This window comes from Lepidochelys kempii, chromosome 25 (assembly GCF_965140265.1).
Source record: "Lepidochelys kempii isolate rLepKem1 chromosome 25, rLepKem1.hap2, whole genome shotgun sequence".
NCBI lineage: Eukaryota > Metazoa > Chordata > Testudines > Cheloniidae > Lepidochelys > Lepidochelys kempii.
Genome location: NC_133280.1, coordinates 9,553,654 through 9,566,100, shown reverse-complemented (window position 1 = coordinate 9,566,100; position 12,447 = coordinate 9,553,654).

The window sequence follows — 12,447 nt, the reverse complement described above, 5'->3', positions numbered from 1 at the left end:
TTGCACGCTGCCTCAATTTTCTTCTGAGCCCCAAAAGAATTCTCATATACTCAGAGTCTTTAAAACAATATTCCCCTTCCCCTAGGGGAAGGTGGGGTATAATTTATTCAAATTACTCACTTCCCCTTTTATTTTTAAGGTTTCACAGCACACCCCCATGGGGCCTGTGCATTCCCAGTCCATGCCTTCCTAGCCTGTACACTCTTCCCTCAGGGGCAGTCCTGCCTCCCCATCGTGCGGCTCAACCCCTCACATCTAGGGTGCCACAGTTCTGATTCTTGGGACCGTGGCTTTAAGTTCTGGCCTCACTGGACTGTAGCTGAACCCCTCAAAATCAGGGGTTGTTTGCACAGTCTTCCTTCCTGAGGCTGTTTCTCCCCCCTGAGCATCTCCCTATGTGGGGGCTTGGAGCCTCCCATGCCTACTCATCTAATCAGTCTCTTAATCCTTCCCAGGTGGGTCTAATAACCCCAAACACTTGTCTGTGCTTGACTGGGAGAGAGGGGAGCCTTGACCTGCTCACACCTAGATTCCTAGACCTTAAAGGACCATCATGATAATCTAGTCTGACCTCCTGCATGCTGCAGGCTACAGAACTGCACCCACCCACTCCTGTAACCTCTGGCTGAGCTACTGAAGTCTACAGGGCTCCTGGTTCTGGGCCCTTGAAGGAACAGTGATCTGGGGTTTTCCTACATCTTTCCTCTGCCAGACACTGACTCATCCCCAGGACCAACTTCCTCTCTCTAAATGACTGCTGTGAGGCCATCATCCACTTTCCCAGGACCCAGGAACTGGGTGATTATTCCTCTGGCCATAAGAGGCCACTACCTTGTTACACTGACAAAGGGCATTTCTTCCCTCCGGTCATTGGAGATGATTCTGAATGCCGCAGCTCCCACTTCTGCTGGGCTGGAACCCTGCAATGAGGGAAGGGGACAGCCAGTGAATAGCACCTGGCCCAGGAAAGTGTGAGCAAATCTCCTTGGGATAGGCACAGGGAGCCACCTCCGCAGCTTCTGATTCCAGGACCAGCAGCCACGGGTCAAATTTGGCTGTGGTGTAAGCAGGTGCAATGCCTTTGGCTTTCGGAAATGAGCCGCCTCTTTAGCCTAGCTATGGTTCAGGGCAGAGGGCTTTCTTGGTGGGCGTACTTCGTGTTGTGGAGGTCTGTTGTCAATGAACTCTGTACCTCCTGGATAACTTGGACAAGCATCCCTTCTTCAAAGAGATTCGGGACGAATCAGTGCTGACCTTGCCCATGTCTCAGTGGCCAAGGTCACAGGAAGTAACCAGATTTGCTGGATGTGATGGAAAAGCTCCAAGTGTTGGGACTTGGTCCATGAGGAGGAGTCACTGCCCTTACAGAGGAGGGGTACGTGCGCCTGTCCTCCCTTGGAATGTGATCAACTCATATATAGGGCAAACTGCTCTCTTATCTCAGCTGTGTGAGCAGTGCTTCATTTGTAATGAAACAGGTCCTGGGGCTCAAGCAGTTTTTTTACTTTCATACAGAGGTGCCAAGGCTATGAACTGCCAAGCCCAGAGGTCCCAGGGCTCTGCCCTGGCACAAATTAAGCGCCATATGTGGGCTGAAGCTTTACGTACAGTTTGTAACTTCCTAGGACAGGTCTGTTGCCTGATCATCTCATTTCTGCCAGGCTACCAAACAACGTTCAGAAGCAACTTTCGTCCATGGCTGGCAAGGGGCGGATTTGAACCACTGACTTAACAGAAGGCTCTGCGGTCTGAGCTGTCATGCCCCTGGCAGGTAGGATGCTTGCAAAGTGCTGCCTAAGAGATGGTCACTATGGTGCAGATAAAACCCTCTGCAGTGCTCTGCAAATATACCGGGAACTCAAATACCAGAGGGGATGAAGAGAAGGTGAAAATGAGACAGTTCGACAGGGCTGTGTGCCCGGGGGGAGTTAATTTCTCTATATTGCCGTTTCATGTTCCCTTTCAGACAAGCTGAATTACACAGTACCAACTGCGGGAGTGGTTATGCAAGCGCCTTCACTGGAATAAAGACAGTGCTCTGAAAAGCAAATGGAGGGCTGTCCTTGTGGTTAAGGCACTGAAGTGGCACTTAGGAGGTCTGTGTTCAGTTCCCATCTCTGCCATAGAGTCCGTGTGCAATCTTGGGAACTTCACTTAATCCCACTGGGCATCGGTTCCCCACCTGTAAAATGGGGATAATAATCTATGCCTTCTCTATTAAGACTTCCAGCTCTCTGGGGGTACAGCCTATGTCTCACTCTTTGTCTGTAGACAAGACAAAGAGTGTGCTGGGGTCTGGATCCATGGTGGGGCCTCTGGGTGCTACCATAAATAGATAATAAAAGGGGTTGGATGTCTGATTCAGAACCACGGTGACATGGTGCGATCATGGGTCTGGAACCCCTCATTTCCACTCCACTTTCCCCAAAGTGTGGAGGGGTTTGGATCTGGGGTCAAATTTCCAAAAGCTTCTAAATGATTTAGGCGCCTAAGTCCTTTGGCTTTCAGTTAGGCTTGTTAAGTGCCTAAATCACTTTTGAAAAGGGACTCCTATGTCACTTGGGATAAAATTGCCAAACGTGTCCAAGTCTTTGTATTCAGCTGGTTCTAGTGTGAACGGTTGAGGCTGATGACTGGGTCTGGCTGAGAACTTTCCCGCAGTTTGGCTGTGGGGTTGCAGTCAGGTTTCTCTTTAGTTCATAATCTCAGTCTCCAAGCAGCTTTCACGGCCATGGCCAATTTCCAGGAGCCAGTGGAAGCCAGCCTGTTGCTACTAGGCTGTTAAAGGACAACATCCCCTGTGCTTTTAAGCAGCTGAAGAATAAATTTGCTCGACAAAGGGGAGAATTCTAAAAATACCAAGAAATGGCAGTGTGACATTAGCAGGGAGAGTGACCCAATATCCAACTCACCGCAGGGGCTTTTGTCCTATAACTACTTTAATCATTAAGGCTTGCGATGACATTATTCCCTCTGCTTAAATAGGGCACTGAGGCCACAGCTACCTGTGAAGAAGGGTTTTTGATCAGCCAGTGGCAGACAAGGGAGGTGGAGAGGCACGTTGGCTAACGGTAAATGAATGTTATTTCCTTTCCATTAGGCACAAGCCTGGCAATTTTGAACATTAGCGGCTGAATTTTTGCAGACTTAATTTCTCATGACTGGAGTGAGAGTTGCACGCAGCGGGTGGGCACGGGGGAACAGGCCTGTCCTTTGGTGCATCATCACAGGCTGCTGTGTTATGGAGCTGTTGAATTTCTTTGGCACTGGGTTTCCTGGTGTAAACGTTGCTTCAGCTTCCATCTCACTGCCCTTCCAGAACAATAACAGCAATGGGTAAGAAGCCTTCCAGCTGAGGATCAGAGAACCCAACCCTCCACAAACAGGAAGGACCGATTAGTGGGTGGAAGGAAGAATGGTGTTGTGGACAGTGTACCAGACTGAGATGCAAGGAGTCCCTGGTTCAGCTACCATCTTCCTGTGTATCCTTAGGCGAAGCACTCAGTCTACCCTGTGCTGTTATCTGTCTGTAGATACCACTCTTGGGACTGTGGGGATCAATATATTAATGATTGTGAGGTGCTCAGGTACTACAGTGATGGGGGACAGAGACATATTTAGCTAGATAGCAGCATATGTGACATCATTACTGTAAGAGGTGGAAATTGTTATCTTTAGTTTACAGATAGGGAAATAGAAACACAGGCAAAGGGAGAGACTTTCTCTCCAAGGTCACACAGCAAGTCAGTGTCAGAACTGGAAATAGGACCCAGGAGTCCTGAGTTCCAATCTTGTGTTCTAAGGGCTAAAGAATGCTTTCCATTCAGTACCAACCGCAAACAAAGAAACATGGGAACCCCCGACAGCCTGGAGTTATGGACTATGTGGCTGCTGGGAGTGCAGTCTATGTTTGTAACCTTAAAGACAGGGATTAGGAGATCAATGGACTTCTTTTGTCCTTTCATACATGCTGTATCGGTTCCCTATAAAGTCTGCATAGGTATCTATATTTGTAGGGTAACATTTTCAATAGCCCTTAAGTCTCAACAAAAGTCAATGGGACTTAGGCTCCTAAGTCACTTAGGTGCTATTAAAATTCTTACCCTCTATCTTTTAGGTTTTCAAAACCCCAATAAAAATTAAGGGCCAGCGTAATGGGGTCTGCCAGGCCTTCTCTGCCCATGACTGGAGGAGTCAGCATCTGGCATTAGCAAGCAGAGAGAGACCCTATCACAGCCAGAGCTCAGTGTCCAGTCAGGCACCTAGATAAGACCCAGATTTTCCAAAGACTTCAGCACCCAGAAGCTCTTATTGTTCTTAAGGGTTCTAGTCCCAGCTGTGTCACTGACTTGCTATGAGGCCTTGGCCAAATCACTTTGCCTTTCTCCATCTGCAAGTGGGGATGAGGAAACTGCCCTTCCTTTTCCAAATGCTGTGAATGGTAGGGATGGAAGGTGGGAGTGAAATGTTATTAGCAATAACAGGAACAGAACTCCTTAGTGCAGAGAAGTAAATGTACATGGCGCTTTACCAAGATACTCCTGCTATCATTGACAAAACTCCCACTGACTTCCCAGGGAACAGGAGCGGGGTCTTAGAACAACTCACAATGCCTGCCCTGGAGAGTTACAGTCTAAAGCCCAGATCCGCTGAAGCACTTAAACCTAAGGTTAATTTTCAGCATGAGAGTTAACATGGGACTGGGACTGTATGGCGGCGTGTTCTGCTAATGGGTGGTCGGGGTCCGGTCCGTATGGTGGCTAGAGTTTGGGCAGTACAGTGGCGTGTCCTGTCGGTGGGCAGCTGGAGTCCGGGCCGTATGGTGGTTAGATTTGTGCTGTATGGAGACGTGTCCTGTCGGTGGGTGGCTGTGGTCCGTGCTGTTTGGCAGGCTATGATTTGTTGTCACTTTTATAAGTCAGAACAACAAAATCACTAGTCTTCCACACAGAGCCAGACCTTGAGTGTCAGTGCTTCTTCCTTACGCCTTAGGAAAAGCTCTTTAGTTTTTTTGTCTGTCACCTTTCCCCACCTCCTGCAGGCCCTTGCTTGTCATTCTGGGGACAGATCCTGCCCCCCGTGGGCCAATACCCTCTCCACAGTGCTCTCCATGGGTCAGTCCCACATCTCATTGTAACCTGTCCTACGTCAGGGGGTTGTTCACTAAAACTTCCCGCTCCGTTCTCGCAGCAAGGGGCCCACACCCCCTAGGAGGATGCAGATCACATTGTTTCAAGCGCACGGGGGCTCGGCAGGACCTCCTGCTCACGTAGCCCCTCCACCCCCAGCTTCTCCTGGTGGTGCGCTGCTGTGCAAAGCACTGTCAACTTGCCCAGCTCCCGGTTGTGTCCCAGGCTGACCGAAGTGAGTCAATGGAATACGTATTTGGGAACGCTAGAAGGAAGCAGTCACGTAGAGAAGAGAAAAACAAGATAATAGGACCACTGGAGTTTCTTGGCGTCTCCTTGAATCCAGCCTAAGCCTACTGAGTGAGTGAAATTATTGTGGTTTGCTTACTAGTGATGCTCTTTCCTCCCCTTCGTCTTCCCTGGATCTTCTGGGCATGATCATACTTTCTCTCCTGGTTCAGCTTCGCTTCCACCTTCCAGCTCTCTTCTCTTAATGTCTTGCACATCTCTTGGACAGCATATGATGGGGCAGTGACAACTCATAAGGCAAGGCCTACAGCTATTCTGTGCCAATGCTACCCTTGGGGTGAGGCTGAGGCGGACGTACCTGAGCCGTGGAAAGGTCAGGTGGGGGCATCTACCCTGCATCGTTCTTCCCTTCGGTCTGATCTTCAACTGTCCCTGTGTGAACACAGTTAACAAGAGCAGGTTCATATTTTTTGTCATCTCCCCTCATCCAGAAACCCAGGCTGCTCTGGCCTTAGCTTTGCAAAGCCGTGTCTGTTACAAACTCTCCCTGGGGGAGGAGGAAATGTTCTCTCAGTGAAGAGTCAGATTGCTGGTGCTGAGAAAGGTCACGCCCTTAAACAAGCAAACAACCCAGTCACTGAACTCAGTTTTTCCTGGTGGGCTCTCTATGGACTTTTGAGTCTGACTCCAGATGGGCATTTTAATCTGGGAGTTTGTGCTGCTTAGGAGATAAGTCCATTGTACTAGCCCGGGTAGTGCAAGTGTTTGCAATGGCTAGAGCTGATAAAGATATCAGGCGATGCCCAGGTGGTCTTATTTAATAGTGAGAATAGTCCTGCCTGCATTGTCCAGGTGACGGGCTGGAGCTGCTGTCCAGGTGTTACTCGACACCAGGTTGATGTAAGGACCTCACCCGATGCTGGTTATTACCTGGATTTTGCGACTGAAACGACCTTTCTTTGTTTCATATGCTGCTACTGAAGACTGGGAAATAGGCTCAATTCTGCCCTGACATACGCAGGTGACTTCAAAGGGAGTAGCTGGCTAGTGCCTGAGAGACAGACATGAACTAGACAGCAGGGAGTGCATGGCTGAATGCCTATTCTATGGCTAAAAAGGCCAATTTCTCTCAACCGCCTAAAGTCCCTTGGGAGGCGGCAGTCAATGAGCACTACACTAGTGTGAAATGGAGCATTGAGGCAAAGCCAGAGGGCTTCCTTAAGGCCAGAGCGACCACCCACACTCACATCATGTAGCACCTTCCTCTGCAAAATGCTCCATCAATTTCATATCCACTTGTTGTCTTTTGTCTTACACAAAGGGTATGTTTATGGTGCGATCACCGGGTGTGGCTGCAGCTCGGGCAGGCATCCTGAGCTAGCTTTAAGCGTGCCAGCTCGGGCCCCAGGGCAGTGAAGCCCAGGAGCGTGTCCTTCAGTGAGAGCTGTACAAATTCAGCTGCCGTGGCTTCGTTGCTCAGGTACCCAAACTAGCTAGACGAAAGCTAGCTTGGCTGTATCTACGTGAGCTGTAACCACACCCTGCGATGACAGGATAGGCAGGCCCTTAGATTGTGAGCTCTTTGGGGCATCTTTTTGTTCGGTGTTTGTACAGTGCCTAGCACAGTGGGATCCAGGTCCACGACTGGGATTTCCTAGACACTGGAGCAATACAGATAAAAAATAATTATCGTGAAGGAGTAAAGTACTATTCATAGAACATAACGGCCAGACTGGGTCAGACCAAAGGTCCGTCTAGCCCAGTATCCTGTCTTCCGACAGTGGCCAATGCCAGGTGCCCCAGAGGGAATGAACAGAACAGGGAATCACCAAGTGATCCTTTCCCTGTTGTTCATTTCCAGCTTCTGGCAAACAGAGGCTAGGGACACCCTCCCTGCCCATGCTGGCTAATAGCCATTCAGCATAAGATCATCAGAATCTGGCCTTTTTTTTTTTTAAAACACAAATTCCCTTTTAAATCAACGGGTGTTTGACAGAATAAGGACAAAACACACAGCCATGTGTGGGCTAGGCTTGTGCCTAGCTTTCAAGCCAAGTGACTTTAAGAGGGGAAGAGAAAACTCTTTGAAGACGCTCTCAAACTTCAGGGCTGTGCTTTTCAACTGGCTGGGGGTGGCGGGGGGATGGGAAGGGGGCTCCATAATTAAAGCGGGTCAGGAATCTTTTGACCAAAAGTGTTCTTGTTTAAAAAAAAAAAATGCAGATTTGTCAAAACGGAAACTGTTTGTGAAATAGGGTCAGTTTTAAGGCTCTTCCAACTTCAAAAAATGATGGAATTTAAATTGTTTTTTTATCAGGATGCTTTGTTTTGGCATTTTCAAAACAAAAAAATGTCCGGTTTGTCCATTCCAAACTGCCATTGTTTGGAAATTTAGTCTAATTACATTTTAAAAAGTTGAACAAAAGTCAAAAATCAAAACAAAACATTGCAATGGCCCTAAAACAATTTTTTCCCCAGTTCACAAAAAAAAATTGAGATTTCCACCTTGCGCTCTGATTTGGGATGTTTTCAGACTCTTGAAAATATTGGCAAAACTCAGGAAAAACCACCTGAGGCAGGGGAATCCCCCTTCAGGTCAGAGACTGGGAACCAATCAGAAATCCCACTTTAATTTGATCCCCAAAGGAATCAGTGCTGGCCTATCAGGTTGCTAAATTCATGCACATGTTTAGGGGAAAAAAAGGTCAAATTGCAAGCAGTCAGAAGCCAGCTTATTCAGAATTTAATAGGGTGGGGGGAAATCAGAGTGCAGTAAGTAAATACTAATTTGGGAACAATTGCCTCTCTACAGCTGTTGCAAGCAATGGCGCTGGAGTCCACCATAGCTTCCCTTGAAACTTGCCACAGATATAGACAGGATCTAAACTGGGCTGCGAGCACGTTGGAAATGGCCCAGTCAGAGAGAATGGGGATTGAGGTGCTTAGCTGCAAGCGATCATGGAGGAGGCTGGCTTTTCCTGGAGAGATCCCCAGCTGCGCTTCCAGGCTGTAAATTAAACAAACCGTATTTCCTATATAGCAGACCCCGGGGGTGGTGGAACAAACAGCATGGCCTTACTGCTGTTATTTCCTCTGAGTTAACTCTTCCCCCCCCCCCACTTCAGACTGATGGTCTCCACTTCACCTGATCTGTTATTTATTAAAATGATTTAAGGAGAGACGGGGGGGTGGGGGTGGGGGGACATGCTCAGTGCAAATTATATTTTTAGCTGTTGTGCTTCGCCAGTGTGACAGAAAATAAATCTCTCTGGCACCGCGTCTCCGTACGGGAGTTGTCATTAAATGCAATTAAACAGACCCTGCAGGTGGCCTGGGTCAGGCCTGCAGCAGCCCATTCACCGCAGCAATGTTATTATCATCCTGACAGCAAAACACCAGATATTTCCTGAGCTGTTGTAATCAATGAGATTTGCCTGGTTTGGAGCTGGGTGGTGGGGAGCAGGGAGACCGACCTTGTTCAAACCTGCTCTTTAGAGTTACTGATGGAAAAGTCAAAGAGCTGCTCCGCTGCCAGGAGGATGGAGGGACATGGGATCTGGGAGGAGGGGAAGAGAGGGATGTTTGGGGAACAAAAGAAGAGGGAGAAATGGAGGGGGTACAACATCATTTCACAAAGTCTCAGGGAACCTTAAAGCAGAAGGCTGGGCTTGAGGACCAGGCACTGCCCTAGTACTCGGGAGATGAGGGTTTGATTCTGCCACGGACTCCCTGTGTGTCCTCAGGCAAGTACCATAGGGTCAGAGTTTTCACAAAAGCTTAGTTCCCTTTTAGGCACTAAAATAAGCAGCCTGATGTCTGAAGGAACTGCACATTGGATACTGAGATATTTTACAATCTGACCCTTGTTTCCTTCCCACCTCTTTGTCTGTCTCATCTATTTAGCCCAGAAGTCCCCAAAGGGTGGGGTGCACTCCCTTAGAGGGGCACAGCGGGAACTTCAGAAGGGTGCAATGGGTCTGGACCAGCTCCATGGGGGATGGGGAGGGAGCACCACCCAGCCCCTCCCCGCACCAAGCTCTGCTCCAGCCCCACCCCCAGCCACAGGCCCAGCTGCCAGCCCCCACCGCAGCCCGGTTGCGACTCCACTCCTGACTCCATCTCCATCCCTGTAGTCCCAGCCTCGGCCCCCTTACCCCATCTGCACCCCTCCCACAGCTGTGCCCTGCTCCCAGCTCCAGGGGTGTGTAGGGGGGTGCACAGACAGGGGTAAGGGGAGACGCAGCCCTAAGAAGTTTGGGGGCCACTGATGTAACCTATGAACACGTTGAGGCTGGATCTGTCTCTGTGCAGCACCCAGCACAATGGGTCCCTGACTTCAGCTCGGGACTCTGGACACTGTAATTACTACGACTAATAAACTGGAGTGACTCCTGATTTACACCAGTATAAATGAAGAATCAGGATCCAATTCCCCTACTGAAAAAATAATCATACTATAGCAAGCTCTCCACCACTATGGTGTCCATTCACAGACTGATCCTGCAACCATTGAAACCCCCAAAGCTCTCCAGTATCAGACCCTAACTAGCATAGTTACTCGACTGACTCTGGTTCCATGGTGGCCACACTTCTTATTCCCCTTCCCCACCCCCACTGCTAATTGCAAACCCTGGGTCTGCTCTCACACCAACATGAATCCAGAGTGAGTGCACTTTTAGTCAGTGGAGTCATCCTGGGGTGAAAGCCATGTAGGATCAGAATCAGACTCCTAGGGAACAACCGACTGGGCCAGACTCACTTTCATTTACACCACTGTCAATCCAGAGCAACTCCACTTGAATCAATGGAGCGGCTTTTGTTTTTCATGGGTTTAATGGAAAGCAGAAGTTCATTCAATGGGTATTTCAGCCTCTATTCTCCCTTTCAGATCCTTCTCCCTTCTGTGCTCCCTGCTAAGGCCCAGGAGCATTGGAGGGTAGGGAGGCACAGCAGATCTGTGCCCATGTCTCTAGCCCCTGGCTTTCTCCTGTGGTTATGGTGCAGTTTTTAGGGGAAGATATACACCCCACAACTCCCTTCTGGAGCAGCTAAAGGACAGAAATCTGGAAGAGAAAGGGGGAGAAGTCTATGAGAATTAGAGCTGAGTGAATGACAGGATTTTTGGTTCAGGGCCCGAACCAAAAAATCCCCCCCAAATTCTGGTTTGATTTGAACCAAAATGACTTCAAAATTTGTCAACAAATTGAAAAACACAAAAAGGATTTCCTTTTGAATTGACCAACATGAATTGAATTGACTTGATATGAGGGGTGTGTGTTTCATTTCAATGCAGATTTTTGCAGTGTTTTCATCCTGTTTTTTTTTTTAAACCTGGCCAAATATGAAATTGAAACGCCATTTCGAATAAAAAAGTCTACACGAAACATTTTGAGTTTTTAAAAAAAAAGTATTTTCATCCAACACTATTTGCTGAATATCACCCAAATTCAATTAATAGCTCCCCCCCCCATGCATTTTTCAATGAAAAACAATTTGCCAAAAAAAAATATCCCCCAGCTCTAATGGGAATCCTGTTTCCATAGTGGTGATGTCTCTGCCTGCAACTGGGCAGAGACAAATATCCACCCACATTCTTAAAGGACTTTGTTTCAGCTACCCTCAACTCTCTAGCGCTCACCTCCCGTGAACGTACACAGGGCCAAGAGTCCTGGCATGGACGTTGGTGGGGAGCAGGATTCAGAAGCACAGGGGCCAGCATTTGCAGAAAGCAAATGTGACAACATTCACACCGGGCGCACTTGCATGCGCTGACAACCAGGGATCAGGAACAATATCACGTGGCTTAACTCATGGATCCCAGCCAGCTGCCCCTGTAAGAAGGTTGGGTACTCGCAGCAGGCTCTTTGCTATCAAAACCACCGAGACAGAAACATTTGCAAGAACTATCTGAATTATTGGCTCAGCTCAGCCTCGGGCTGCTTGGAGAATGAATCACTCCAGTCCCAGGGAATCCCAGCCTGTAGCACAGTGTGGTTTCCAACCCGTGGTCCGCAGTCCCCTGGGGTTCACAGACTGTCTCTAAGATTTCCAAAGAAATCTGCACCTCCATTTGAAATTTAGTAGGGTCTGCAAACAAAAAAAGGCTGAAAGCCTCTGCTGTAGCACGTGGAGGATTGCAGTGCTAATAGCTTACGCTTCTAGAGTGCTTTTTACATATATACACACGCAGCCCCACTGACATGCAGCCACCTCTGGGGTGGAAGGCGGTAGCCAGTTAGGCATGCATCAGTAGTGTGTGGGGGGTGGGGAGTCAATTGTTGGCAAAACGCACAGGGAATCATCACCCCCATCCCCGTTGTTACAAGAAGTATCAGGAGCGTCTGTAATCTCCATTTGGAGCAGACAGGAGTTCTTGTCTGAAACTCCCACACAGAGCAGACTGCATGGCCCTCTGTTTATCAATGTCCGGGGATGAAGGGCAGACTTGACCCTATGACAATGGGACTCAGGATTTCTAGACCTCCCCTGCTCCTGCCTCCATTCCTTGATGCCTCTCAGGAAGGCAAATCCACTTGAGCATGGACCTGGCTAACTACCCAGTGCTGTTCCTTGCCCTGGGGTGGCAGGGCCAGTAGTCCTGAATTCTACACCGAAGGGGCTCTTCTCTCTCTTGCCCTCCTACCCCACTCAGAGGTCTGGAGTTCTCACTGCCATCTAGGGTATCCTTCTGCTGTTCTGTCTGATGATCGAATTCTGGCCTCACCCCGTTCTCCATAAGCAGCACAGGTCTATTGGCGTCCGTAGAACTGCCACCAGTTTATACAGCGCAGAATTTGGTCGTAAAGGCCTTGGCATTCTCAGCTGGCTAAGGAACATCTAGTTCCTAGGCAAAATGTTTTATCAAAATACAGATCTCTTTTTGGTTCATAGGTTAGATTCTACTCTCACTAAAGTGGGTGTAAATCCAGAATAACTCTGTCTTCAACTGAGATGCTCTGGATTTCCAGGGGTGTAACTAACAGAGGAGAACGTGCCCCTTTGTGTCTGTTTCACAGACAGACAAACCAGAGGACAAGAAACTGCACGTTACAGCTGCAAGTGTGAAGAG